At 36.8% G+C, this 15,095-nt stretch overlaps 1 long non-coding RNA gene across 1 annotated transcript; it reads right to left on the bottom strand.

Moving 5' to 3' along the window:
• Nucleotides 1–12,918: 12,918 nt before the first annotated feature.
• LOC143568931 (uncharacterized) lies at nucleotides 12,919–14,193 on the bottom strand. The gene is made up of 3 exons (XR_013141649.1): nucleotides 14,051–14,193; nucleotides 13,837–13,961; nucleotides 12,919–13,040 (listed from the first exon to the last, which is right to left on the bottom strand). It is a non-coding gene; the product is annotated as an uncharacterized LOC143568931 (long non-coding RNA).
• Nucleotides 14,194–15,095: the final 902 nt, after the last annotated feature.

Raw genomic sequence — 15,095 nt, 5'->3', positions numbered from 1 at the left:
TTTCCCGACCGTTCTCTGTTGAAGTCGCCAATGGCAATTCTATTACCATCAATTCCGTCGTCCGCGATTGCTCTCTTATTCTTTCTAAGCATAAATTCTCCATCGATCTCATCCCGATGCAAATGGGTAGCTTCGATGTCATAGTAGGCATGGATTGGTTGTCTTTGCACCGTGCCGAAGTCGTTTGTTTTGATAAATTCATTCGCATTCCGCTTGTCAACGGCAAGGTTCTTAAGGTCTTTGGAAACACAACGTCTCGAAGGCTAAATCTCATGTCGTGTTCTCAATCGCAAAAGTACTTACGCCAAAAGTACGTTCCGTTTTTAGCTCTCTCGGTGACAAAAGACAAAAAGGAAAGGAAGATCCAAGATATTCCTATTGTTCGTGATTTCCTTGATGTCTTTCCCGATGATGTTACCGGTCTTCCTCTCGTTCGTCCGATTGAATTCCAAATCGATCTTGTGCCCGGCGCGATGCCCGTGGCCAAGGCTCCTTATCGTCTAGCCCCGTTGGAAATGCAAGAACTATCAAACCAACTCGAAGAACTTTCCGATAAAGGCTTCATTCGTCCAAGCTCTTCTCCTTGGGGCGCTCCTGTTCTCTTCGTGAAAAAAAAGGATGGTTCGTTTCGTATGTGCATCGATTATCGAGAACTCAACAAACTTACTATTAAAAATCGTTATCCATTGCCACGTATCGACGACTTATTCGACCAACTTCAAGGCGCAACTTGTTTCTCCAAAATTGATCTTCGATCGGGTTATCATCAATTGCGTGTTCGCGAAGAAGACATTCCAAAAACCGCTTTCCGTACTCGATATGGACATTTCGAATTTTTGGTTATGCCCTTCGGGTTAACAAATGCACCCGCGGTGTTTATGGACCTCATGAACCGCGTTTGTAAACCATTCCTTGATAAATTCGTTATTGTCTTTATTGATGACATCCTTATCTTCTCTAAATCCAAAGCCGAACATGAACATCATTTGCGTTCCATTCTCGAGCTCCTTAGAAACGAAAAACTCTATGCCAAATTCTCCAAATGTGAATTTTGGCTCGAGGAAGTTCAATTTTTGGGACATATCGTAAACGACAAAGGTATTCATGTTGATCCTGCTAAAATTGAGGCTGTTAAGGATTGGAAAACTCCAACGACTCCCACAGAAATTCGATCCTTCCTCGGTTTGGCCGGATATTATCGGCGTTTCATTCGGAATTTTTCCAAGATCTCTTTGCCTCTTACCTCTCTCACCCATAAGGGACAACCCTTCGATTGGGGTTCGAAGCAAGAGGAAGCCTTTTGTACTCTCAAGGACATGCTTTGCAATGCTCCTATTCTAACTCTTCCCGATGGAAACGACGATTTTGTTGTATTTTGTGATGCATCCCATCAAGGACTTGGTTGTGTTCTCATGCAACGAGGTCAAGTCATCGCATACGCATCAAGGCAACTTAAGGTCAACGAGAAGAACTATACGACTCACGATCTCGAACTTGGTGCCGTCGTTTTCGCTCTCAAAATATGGAGACATTACCTTTATGGAACAAAATGTGTGGTTTTTACCGATCATAAAAGCCTTCAACACATTTTTGACCAAAAAGATCTCAACATGAGACAACGACGATGGGCAGAATTACTTAGTGATTACGACTGCGAGATTCGCTACCACCCCGGTAAAGCGAATGTTGTCGCCGACGCCCTAAGTCGAAAGGTTAATGTTAAATCCGTTCTGCTTCTAAGCGTCATTGTTCAAACCGATCTTCAAATTCGTATCCTTCAAGCTCAACGCACTTCCGTTGAGGAAGGTAACATGTATGACGAAATGTCATGTGGAGCCGAACTTCAACTCGAAACCAAACCCGATGGTCTTTTGTAGTTTCTCAATCGTTTGTGGGTTCCCGATCGCGATGACCTTCGTACTTGTATTCTCGACGAAGCTCATAATTCGCACTATTCCGTTCATCCCGGTGCGGATAAGATGTACTTCGATCTTCGTGCTACCTTTTGGTGGCCGGGTATGAAAAAGGACGTAGCGTTGTATGTATCTAAATGTCTTACTTGCTCGAAAGTCAAAGCCGAACATCAAAGACCTTTTGGTCTACTCGAGCAACCACCGATTCCCGTTTGGAAATGGGAAGACATTGCTATGGACTTTATCACCAAATTACCCAAAACCCAAAAAGGCAACGATAGCATTTGGGTGATCATCGATCGATTAACCAAATCTGCTCATTTCATTCCGATCCGCGAGAAGTATTCTGTCGAGCAGCTTGCTCAAATCTATGTTCGGGAAATCGTGTGCCGACACGGTTTGCCATTGTCTATCATCTCCGACCGCGATGCCCGTTTTACCTCTCATTTTTGGCGTTCACTTCAAGAAGCTTTGGGAACACGTCTCGATCTTAGCACCGCTTATCATCCTCAAACGGACGGTCAATCCGAACGTACAATCCAAACACTCGAGGATATGCTACGAGCATGTGTTCTTGATTTCGGTGGGAATTGGGATTCTCATCTTCCGTTCATCGAGTTCTCCTACAACAATAGCTACCACTCTAGCATTGATGTGGCTCCTTTTCAAGCTCTTTACGATCGTAAATGTCGTTCCCCCGATTTGTTGGAACGAAATCGGTGAAGCTCAAATCACGGGACCCGAAATGGTCCAAGAAGCCACCGACGTCATTGATCAAATCCGTAAAAATCTCCTAACCGCTAGAAATCGTCAAAAGAGTTACGCCGACAAACGGCGAAAACCGATCGAATTTAATGTTGACGATCTTGTCCTTCTAAAAGTATCTCCTTGGAAGGGGGTAGTCCGTTTTGGAAAGAAGGGTAAACTAGCTCCTCGTTTCGTTGGTCCTTTTAAAATTCTTGAGCGTGTTGGGAAAGTAGCGTATCGACTTGAACTACCGCAAGAACTTGCCGGTGTTCATCCGACATTTCATGTTTCGAATCTCAAAAAATGCCTAGCCGAGGGTAATCTTCATATACCCCTCGATGAAGTTCATGTTGATGAGTCTATGATTATGGTTGAACGACTCGTTGAGATTATGGATCGCAACAAGAAGAAAACCAAACGTAGTCGTATTCGGTTAGTAAAAGTTCGTTGGGAATCACGGCGTGGCGCGGAGTTTACTTGGGAGCGAGAAGACGCAATGAAAGAGAAGTATCCACATTTGTTTGCATCGTCGTCTTCATCTTAATTTCGGGATGAAATTTCCTAAAGTAGGGAATACTGTGACATTCGTCAATTTCGGGTCACTTTTGTTATGTAAACCCGACCCGTTTGTAACCCGAACATTTCAAATATATAAAATATTGGATCTTATCATTTAAAATATTGTTTTTTTTATATTATGCATTGTTTGACCATTTAAACATACCCATTTTTATGCAAACCATAAAAGAATCTTTATACCCAACCCTTCACTCCTTCCCTATATATACACACCCATCTTCTTCATTTTACTCTTGCTACATCTCCAAAAAACTCTCTCAAACTCCATAGATTCAAGGTTGTTATTTCTTATGTATTTTTGAAGTTTTGACTTCTCAAGTCAAACTAACTATAGTCTTTCATTCTAACTTGTTCATTTAACATTACTAACTCTTGAATATGGTGGTACAACATATATATAATACACACCCCTTGTTTACTTTATTTGTTTCTTCACCGACTTTGGTTGGTTAAGTTTCGAATGTCATAAGGCAAGGCTTCATGAAGGACTTCGTGTTCTTGATATATATTTACACACACATAACTTATTATACATATCACTTATGACTAACTTCTAACCCTTTAGTTTGTTCATCTTATTTACAAGTTCCATGGTGTGGGTTTGTATAAGACTAACCTCGGTTTAACCGAAACTAGTCCAAACCGAGAAACCGAACTTTTGTTTACTAGTTTTGTTAAAATAGTTGTTTAAACATGTTTATTGCTAGATTTGAGTTTCAAAAATCATTTTTACAAGTTCTTTGATATTAAGCATATGGAATCCATCTATGAACTCGTTGGGAGATGGGAACCGAACTAAACCGAAACTTTTGCTTAAAAGACTTGTAGTTAACTTTTTTTGTTGTAAAATTTAAGTTTTCTTCATTTATAAACCAATATACAAGTTCTATGATATTTGGGCATGTAGAAACCATCTATGAACTATTTGTGAGATGGAGACCGAACTATACCGACTTTTACTCGCTTAAGACACACAAGTGTGTTTTTAGTTATCAAGACTTGTATATTTCTTTAAAAAATAGTTTACAAACTGATTTTAATTATTTTTCTTAAGTACTTGGAATAGTTGGATCCAACTTGATCTCATAACATAGTTTGGACCGACAAAACCGAACACTCGCTTAACGTGCGTTGTTAGTTCTAAACAATAGATCTACGTACTTGGTTAAGTGTTAGTATGTTTTAATGAGTTATCTCATAACAATTAATATTTTGGAAAGTTGAATTTGGGTTCGACCATTTGTCAAGACCCGAACCGACAACCCGAACACTCGTTAAAAACCCGTTTTAGTATCTTTAGCCTAATGGAACTTGCATTTTAGCATTTTCCCCACCTTATTACTTAACATTGGTTAAGTAAATATTAAGGTTAGATACTTTAACCCGGTTTTGAGCAAACTTACATTTTTTAAAAGGGTTATTATTATAAATTCTTAAATAGTTACATTTTAAACCTTGAACTTTAATTGATTAGTTTTTGCAACAATTATTTTATTTAAAGATCTTCAAGACAACCTTTCTAAATCCAAGACTTTCTTTTATTTAGGCTTCATACGTTAAACTCGTCGTTCCGGCAAATCTCCAAATAATCAATCTTTCAAGTTTATTACTTGAACGTGAGTAACTTCATACCCCGTTTTCTATCTTTTATTTTGGGGGTGACATTTCAACTTACCTAAACTAAATGTTTTATACTTGGGTCTTTAACCACAAACGTTGTTGTATACCTTACTTGAATAATTGCTCGATTTGGTGTTCTATGCTTATTTGACTATGTGTTTATCGCTTTTGGATGGTGGAACTATAAATCCTAGACCATTTGGCAACCCCTCATGGCAAGGTGTCGTTAACGTAATGCAATTAACGATAACTATAAAATCCTAAACTATTTGGCAACCCCTTATAGTTGGGTGTCGCTAACTTGTTAGCGATAACTATTTATTCAAGTTTATAGCTATTATTTATGGTTTTGTATACTAGTTTTGTGGCTTTTCATACTATATATCTATTGTTCAAACTTATGAATTGCACACCAACCTTTGTGTTGATAAACTTTATTTTATGAAATGTTACAGGTTTGCATCTAGGTTGATTATGGAGTTCGGTGAAGAAAACGTCACAAATACCGTTAGGATATTAGCAAAAATGAACAATATTTGATTTGCTATATTTTGTTGTATTTGTGTTATGAATATTTGGTTATGTGACATTTTCGATGTTGTGAAATGAAATGAGTTTGTTAAATATTGTCGCTTTAAATAGTGTCATGCTCTTATGAGCAATCGTTGCACCCCGGCATGTTCCGCCGCCTTTGGTTGGGGTGTGACAGAGGATGACTTTATAAGATGTATTTTTTTATATTGATGTATATTTATTTTTTTGAATAATCATGTATATTCATGTACATATTTAATTATCCCATTAATACAATTGATTTAGTTTGACTTTCTTTATTTGTTTAAATAACCGAATTAACATAAATATGATAATTTAAATACTTTAATTATCCCAATCACACTTTAATTAACATCAATATTGAATACTGACTTTCCTTATAAATAATGGTCCATAATAATAATGATGATTTGACTACAATATATTATTTTATATAGATTTAAATTTCTACGATATTTTAAAACATAATTTATATTACCGTATTTTTATAATTTACAAAACTATTTGATTTCTATTTATATTTTAATTTAAAAAATTTATTATCGTTATAAAATTGATCACCATAAATAAGTATATATAATGGATAGTTATATATTTGATCACGCACTCAAATTTGACATTACATATTTAAGGTTGATATAGGTCAATGCTTTGAATATGGTAATTATAAACAATTTTGGTATATGATTAACCATTAATTTATAATTAATGGTCCATAATAATAATAATGATTTGACTAAAATATATTTTTTTATACATTTAAATTTAGACTATATTTTTACATTTAAACAACTTAATTTAGAATTAATGATCAATAATTTAAATAATAATGTAGGTTCCCAGCCGGATCTACACGGAATATCTCGTTCTACGTAGGTGCGGAATCCCTACGTAAGACGTTACGAGCGTAGAAGACGATACGAGCTAACACTATTAAACACACGTTACAATAAACGAAGACACGTTGTATTGCAACTGGAAACACGTGATATCAATCACCAACACTGGACAACTCGTTACAACTCGATCCACACATATTCTTTCTGCCGTAACCTAACAGATTATATAAACACGACAACTTCGCCTGGCATGTTCAGGCGAAGTTGTCACTAACTTCGCTTATCTAACAAGTTCGCCCATATCAGGCGAACTTGAGACTCAACTTCGCTTAATTCAAATACAAAACATTACTAACTCGATTACAGACACTAGATACTGAACTACTAACATCATGTACCAACAGACTCCCCCTTGGCAGTAGCTTCATATCTTTATCTTCAAGCACGTGTCTTGTAATCTTCAACAATCTTGTATCTTCATCTTTAAGCATGAACTCCTTCACGTACACAAACTGATACAATTGTTTGATATTTCTTCGCTTCGTCTTTCCAAGCAGGAATATAAAATATCTTCTTCTCATTCAGCACCTGCAGATCAGCTTGAGACAAGTTCACTAGATGCATCGGATCATAGACTCTCAGCAGCTCTTGTTCATCTTCGTCCTCCATTACTGCTTCAGCTGTTTCACAATCTACATACCACCACTTCAGATCTTTCAGCACATCCTTGGGCATTTGTTTCATCGGCACTTCTTTCAAACACCGGATCGGCTTATACTTCATGATCATCCAAGGCTTGCCATCTGCTCTCAATCCTCTATCTTTGTCTTCAATAAGTTTTCCCTTTTGTGGTTTCAACAGCTCGAACTTCTTCTCTTTTATACTTTCCTTCCAAACAATCTTCCCAATGACTCTAGCCATGTTATCATCACTCCTGTTTATCAACCCCAATCTGGCAAAGTCTTTCACTTCACATTTTGGCAATGTATTCAATAATCTCAACAGCCTCTTGAAGTACTGAACACCATCGTATCTTTTAATCACAAAGAGCCTCAACTGCTCATCATATATCCAGCATATAATCCCCTTTCTCGATTCAGCATAACCTCTAATGTTGTAACTCTTCTTAAACATAGTAGGGACCGCCGGTTTCTTCGTTTTTACGAACCACTGAGCATAGCCTTCTTTCCATCTTGGCTGCTCTTCCCATTCCGTCTCATCACTTCCCATATTTTTACCTATATCTGCCTTATCAACATCCGAAATCTCATGCTCCACATTCTCCTCTACTATCTCTCCCTCTTCAATATCATTATCAATAACAATCTCTGCACCAATCTTCTCTATCTCTTCAACCGGTAATACATCATCATCACCTACAAACTCATCATCCATCTCCTCAACATCCACGACCACCACCTCATCACCTGTACCGCCCGCTGCACTTGTTTACTCCCCCTGAGATGTGGAAGCCCCTTGAGCTTGTTCAGTTCTTGGCAACTCTCCACCTGCACCTTTCGATGCATTAGGATCATCGTCTCGATCATTTCGCTTCTTAGTCCTCAGCTCATCGCCTTTACAGCTCGTCTCCCCCTGAGATGCCAAGAACTCCTTCAAAGCATCAATGATTTTGCTATGTTCTATCAGCAGGGACGACTGTATCTGATTCTCTGCAACTAATCGCTGAATAGCCTGGGTCTGGATAAGATTCACCCTTGATTGTTCTGCCACGACCCGTTCAAGTGCTGCTATTCGTTCAGTGTCGGATAAGGTTGCATCGAAATCAAACCTCAGATGTGATATATCTTGAGTGTACTGAGGAGGGATTTCCAATGTAACCGGGACCTCAGAAGTAGGTGTAAACGTAACCGCAGATGGTATCGTCACTGACCACCCTGCAGTAGCTACAATCGTCGACTCAATAAATCTTGCCACAACCTCCGTTGGAGTAAGAGTTGGAGGTGGCAAGGAAACAATCTCCGGAGTCGATAGCTGGAATGTAGTGGGTGGGAGGCCGAAAGAGGATGAGGTAGCCACCACGGAAACGTCCGTGGCGCTTGGCCTTATAACTTGTAATGATGAAGGGACCATTGTCATACCGGACAGTGCTGGTGGAGTGAAATGTACCACTCTTGAGCTCTCACCAGCTCCCGAACCTGCACCTGCCCGTTCCCTTCTTGATCTACGAATCAACTGATGTACTTCTTCCTCATAATCTGACTCGCTGTCATCACCAGTTCTCTTTCTTTTCCCATGAATTCGTTCTTGAGTTACCAAAATTCGTCTTGCTTCATCCACTTCATCATCAGAATCAGAGTTAGTCACCATTGTAGCTGCCCTAGTCACATTCACACTCGAAACCCTTTCAAATGATACTTGCACATTTTCTTCAGGATCAACCCGATCCATATCAAAGAAGCCTTGACCACCAAATGCAGCATCAAGGTCTACATTCTCCTCCGGGGACACAACAGGAGCAGCAGGTATATCTTGAGTCGCTCCAGCTTGTTGTGGTTGAGGATCCCGAAACTCGTCCCCACGAGCTGGCACATACTTTGGGTTGATCAAGTACCCGAATAAAGGAGTATGTCGAGGACGGAGCTCAGGTTTACTCCTCGCACTGGAAGATCTGCACTGGGCGAAGATCCTTTTACTCACACTTTCTACATATCTGATTGGGCGGCGCTGAGGTAACGTTGGAGCAACGTGATTCAAGATCATCTGAATGAATCTTGGATACATAAGAAATCTCTCACGCGCCACCGCTCTTCTCTGTCGATCTATCTCGTAGAAGACCATCTGACTAAAAACGCTTATTGTAAGTCAGAGCAGTCATCGCCGACTGCATGGTCGCGCCCATCCCATCAGTACCAGCCTTTCTCCCTGACATGCACACAATCATCACATGCATGAGAAAGCGCCACTGGTCTAGCAAGAACCCCTTGCGTCTATGAGTATCTCCCAAGGGACCAGAGTATCCCATTCTCAGAAACGCTCCATCTCGGAAAGGAGCTACAAAGTCTGTCGGATCGTCTCTCGTTTCGTCTCCAAACCGCAAAGCCGCCCGGATCTGTTCAGATGAGAACTGAACAATCTGATTGTTGACCGTTGCTCGCATCACCGGGGGCTCGACGCGACAGTCATACTCCACTGTCTACCAAAAATCCTCAATGTTTGGCAAGGATATCGGCAGTGTTGTAGTAATCGCGTGGAATATACGCGAGCGGAGTAAGAACGTGATGATCTCGCGGAAATCATCAACACCGCTCGCATCCGGGTATAATGTTATGTACATGTTATGACCCGGGAAAAACTGTCGTTGGTTGTCTCCTCCATCATCACCACCTGCGCCGCCTGCTCCAGCTACAGCAGCCATTTCTGCAACAAACAGGCTAAGTTAGATAAATGTCAAGGCAAATCACAAGTTTGCCTGTTACCATGAGCGAAGTTGTGATTTATTCTGTATAGGCGAAGTTAGAGGTGGGGCGAAGTTGGGAACAACTTCGCCTCAACTTGAACTTCGCCGGATAACAGTTAAGTACAAAGGGCCAGGCGAAGTTAACCACAACATCGCCTAACCACAACATCGCCTCATATACTGTTACATAATTAATTATCAGGCGAAGTTAAACATCAGGCGAAGTTACGGATAACTTCGCCTAAACTGTAACTTCGCCGAATATGAATCGGCAACAGTTAGGTTTTCGAATGAACTGATTTGGTCAATTTTGAAGATCGTGGACTGTTAAACACATGTTTTAGAAATGATCTAGACTATTAATATGATTATAACCACGTGAAAAAGGTTTGAAAATCGGGTGGTTAGGTTTTGAAATACGGAGGTTATGAAACGGGTCGAATCGACTGTTGAATAACGCCAATGACAGTGATAATACAATTTTCAAAGAGTTATATTACCTTATTTTGATAATATTTTGATAATTTACAAAACTATCTGATTACTATTTATATTCTAATTTCAAAATTTTATTATCGTTTCTATTTATTATATCTTACATAAATAAGTATATGTAATAGATAGTTATAAAATTGATCACGCACTCAAATTTCACCTTACATATTTAAGGTCAGTGGAGGTTAATGTTTTGAATTTGGTAATTCTAAACATTTTTGGTATATGATTAACCATTAATTTATAATTAATGGTCCATATAAATAACAATGATTTGATAAACTATATTATTTTATATACATTTAAAATTTGACTATATTGTTACATTTAAACAACTTAATCTAATTGTGTTTATAAAGGTTAATAACTTAAGGACCGTATACAATATATACAATATACAATATTGTATATATATAAAAAATATCTTTGGTAATTGTATACAATATACAATATTGTATATATATAAATTACAAATTCAAATTAACTTTCCGGTAATTGTATGCATCTTTGGTATATGATTTAGACTTTATTTTATAATAATGATAATGATTTGACTATTTTTTCAACCTTTATATGAACTTTACAAAAATAAGTTATAGACTTTAATATTAACAAATCGAAATTCAAAATTATCTTTCAATCTATTTCAATATTAAATCCAATATTATAATCTCTACAACTACTACGAATTTTCGTACTTTCGTTTTAAATATTACCCGGGTTTGAAATATATTGTTAGTTCAAATACTATCATTTGGAACAATATTAAACAATATTGAAATATATCATTTATTTATAAGTACAACATTTGCATTTGATTACATTTATATTATGTTACATATATATTATGTTTTAAATATGTTCCACCGCGTGTAGCACAGACACTATCCTAAATTAATATTAGAATCTATGTTTCTTTTAAGAGATTTGAATCACTTGAATCTTGCTAATGTTAATTAGAAAAGAAAGGGCACATTTGGATTTGAAAAATGAAGTTAGCGAGAAGGTAAAATGGTTGTTAGAGTGTGAGAACTATGAGTCAAATTTTGATGATCTTCTAAACTCTTTGGAATCTGAAGATTAAATTTAAGGTAACGCTTATTAAATAACTTAGTTATGCATGAATTTGTTATTTAAATTTATTATGTTTGTTGACATGTTTTTCCACCCGTGTATAACACGAGCTATACCCTAGTTATATTTATATTGATAGTTATAATTTGCCGTCAACAGAAAAATAAAGCATCCAAAATGCTAGGTCGGTAATGCTCTTATAGTTCAACTCAGTTAAAACCACATATAGTTTATCTACAAACAGTTAGCCACACCATCAAGCTGGCTCACATTACATTAAGAACCAGCAAGTGACTCCCTAGTCCACCTTTTTAACATGCTCAAAGCTACCTTTGGTTGATCCATAGGAACCGAATGTCCAGCATCATGAACCTTGAGAAAAGTGAGTTGGCCATGGGTTTTGTATAAGCCCGCTTTAGAACCATCAACTTCAAAAGGAACATTATGAGATGCTACGTACAAACTTTTCACGACCACTCCACTCCACTCCACTCTATTGCATGAACCCATCTTGAGTTACGTGAATGGTGTACAATACTCCACGTGGCCTTCATTTTGCCAGGTACTGACCCACAACTTTTTTTTGACTAATATGACACAAATAAACGTGATTGAATGAACCATTTCCTGATGACCCATATCCATCTTTGACTCGTTTTCCTTGACCCAGTTTAAAACCCGTACCCATCAAGATTAACCCAACATGTATAGTTGGTGAATTCAGTCACGTTTTGTATATCATCAAGATTAACCTGTATCAATCTAATTCAAAGGTTATAGCATCTCCTAGTTTTGTATATGTCCACTAATCTTTAAGTAGTCTAGATAATTGAGCCTCCAATTCTTCCACCCGAACTTCACTGGAGAAATAAATATTAATAAGTTTTCTTTAGAACAGATCATTGCGTATATGGTTTTTATGATCAAATAGTACTCAAGCACAACCGTTAATAAGAAACACAAAAATTCTCATTATAGTTGGCGAGTACAAAAATGCAACACAAAATGAATAGTTACACAAATATGATATTTAGCCCTATATAAACTAATTTTGTCCTACATACAGTGAAAAGGTAAATAAATTTACCTAATGTCTGGAAAAAAAATAGGTACGATATACAAAGGGAAATTGCCCTTAGCCGTAATATTTGTGTTTTGATCGATACTCGAAACTGTCTTGTAACAATTTTAATCCTTACATTGAAGTTGAAGTGACTCATTAGTTTTTTAAACCAGCCTAAATACTCGTAACCAATGTTCTGAACCATATTAAAATGAAAAAAAATTCATTTTGAAAGTTTGGCATGTTTGCAAATTTTTGACCTGCGTATCCGATTAAAAGTTGTCCCATAATCAAAACTTATTAACAAAAACTTGATTCATGATAACTATAACAGTTTAATGCAAATATGCAATATGCATCCGTTTGACTTTCACTTGGTCAAAATGAAAGTTGTACAATTAAAATTAACCAATTCTCTTGTACCCCTAAAGTACCCTGTTCCAATATTATTGTCAACAAAACTTGCAAAAGTCAAATTGATTTTACCATTTTGCACTAAACTATAGCTTTAGCTTTTTTACTTCAAATTCAACTTAAAGTTATAAAATGATGAACGGGGCGGACTAACCCTTAACTTCACATGCCATAATATTGTTTGAAATCTGAATTGCTAACAAAGAAAAGATATAACCTGCAACATTTGTTACTAATGACAAGTATAATTTGCAAAAACTTCTAGTCCTAGTTGTCCTAAAAGCCACTTCTCTAAATGGTCAAACTCAATACGTCACCTTTTCCTGCAAGCATAACAACCAAATGAGTATCTAGGAAACTTGTGTAGACTAAACTTTTAATATGTTGTCAAGTTTCAGTCACATGCATTTGTGAAAAAGAAATTAATAGCATGCCACATTGCCACTTAAAGATGTTCACACTTCGGTTGGTGATTTATCAGATCTATTATCAAAGAGCATGCCATTTAATCTCTAATGCATTATAAAGTGACCAAAGAAACAAAAATGCAGCAAAGCTAAGTAGTAAGGAAATTAATTGATACATAAGCTACTGTAAATTTCACCAGCAATATATACTTTCCAAAGTAATTTACTAATTTCTTGGGTATGGGTTCGGTTCGTTTAGTTAAACAAACCAACGTGTGTCCTGTCTGTGGAAATTCGCTTATATCCGTTCGGTTACATCCATTAATGCTCATCAGTGTGCATTCATCTAGATTTGTTAATTTTATATATAATTTTGGGTCTGACAGATTAAAATTCATTTTTTACTTTTATTCGGTGTTCACTAAGTTACATTCATTTATATTCGTTCATCTAGCTCAGCTATATCCGTATGTATGTTCATTTACGTTGGTGAGCTATTAGTTTGTACAATTAACGAATGAACAAAAATAAACATGAACACATTCAGTTTTTTAATCAATGAACACGAACAAGAAAATCTCATACGTTTAACTGTTCGTATTTAATCGCTTTTTTCGTTTAAGTTAAACAAGAGAACATGAACATACCCCATTCATGTTCGCTCGGTTCGTTTGCATGCCTAGTAATTATGCAGATACTTTATTATACTTACAAATATAATGGCATTCGACTGTGTTAGTGCTAGTGTTTCTTATCATCCAGGCTCTCGAATGTATTCCCCGACACAATGTACTGGCTCGTGGTCTAACAACAGTTGCCCTCTTCACACAAGCACACCTGTTCAAAGAATTGCATCATAAGGTTTTAAACCACTTTCATGTTTTTTAATAAAAACATCATAAATAAAAATATAACACACAAAATACCTTTACCCATATCTTCAATGCCAAACACATTAACAGGGCATTTGCTCACAAGTTTCTGAACATCATCGTCTTCAGTGTATTGCAACAATACAACCTTTAATAAAGCATTTAAAACAAGGGCTCGTATTCTCGCAAATTCTGTCACGAGTGTGTACAATATCATGTTGTTACCTCAGGAAACATTCTGTACCAAGAAGGAGACCACTTCACATGTGTTTTAACACCACCTTTAGCAGCATATGCTTCTAACCCAATTTCCTACATGTGTAAAATCAGATTTTATAAGAAAATTGAGATCAAACAGGATTTAAGTTAGCTGCACAAAATCTGAACTCTCTTTTATATTTTATTTTTATAACTAATGGACAAACATGAACAGTTAAACGAACGTAAACGTACAAAATTTGTTGTTCATTTAGTTAAACAAACCAACATGTGTCTTGTTTATGAAAATTCTCTTTTGTCCATTCGAGCAAAATCAAAATTTGGTACCCAAATTTATTTAGAAAAAGATGAAAATATATACCTTTTTTATCCTATTCAGCACCATCCCATGCACTATGTACCATGTCAAATGAAAGTGATGAAAATGGGAACCGTTTTAAAGCAAAAGCACCAACAATTGCTTGTATCCCAACCATAATATTAGTACCCCAAATCCTGTAGTTAGATAAACTCGTAGATCTGGAAACAAATTAAAATTATACAGAATCATCAATATGCCATGATCCAATCTCATCTGCAAGAGTAAAACATAAAAAGGTTTTACACTCACCCTAATCCTGATTTTGGGGGCGGGCTATTCTTTGTGTAAAATATGCACAACTCTTTGCATCACCTTTTACATAAACTAATTATAGTCACACCCAAATATTATTGGAACACAAAAGTAATCAAAGTTAGCAAGCAATATGAGCATTTGATGACCCAACAAAATTTCTAACCGAAACACCATATTGATTATCAAAATCATCCAACAACACACCAGTTAATTGAGTCCAAAATGAAAATTGTTGTACACTAACAGCCATGAACCATTCCATCT

Source organism: Bidens hawaiensis, unplaced genomic scaffold (assembly GCF_021521415.1).
Source record: "Bidens hawaiensis isolate Kalapana, Puna unplaced genomic scaffold, B.hawaiensis_p1.1 tig00024254_1, whole genome shotgun sequence".
In the NCBI taxonomy this organism is placed as follows: Eukaryota; Viridiplantae; Streptophyta; class Magnoliopsida; order Asterales; family Asteraceae; genus Bidens; species Bidens hawaiensis.
Note: the sequence above shows the minus strand (reverse complement) of the source record. Positions and strands in the feature narration are given on the sequence as shown.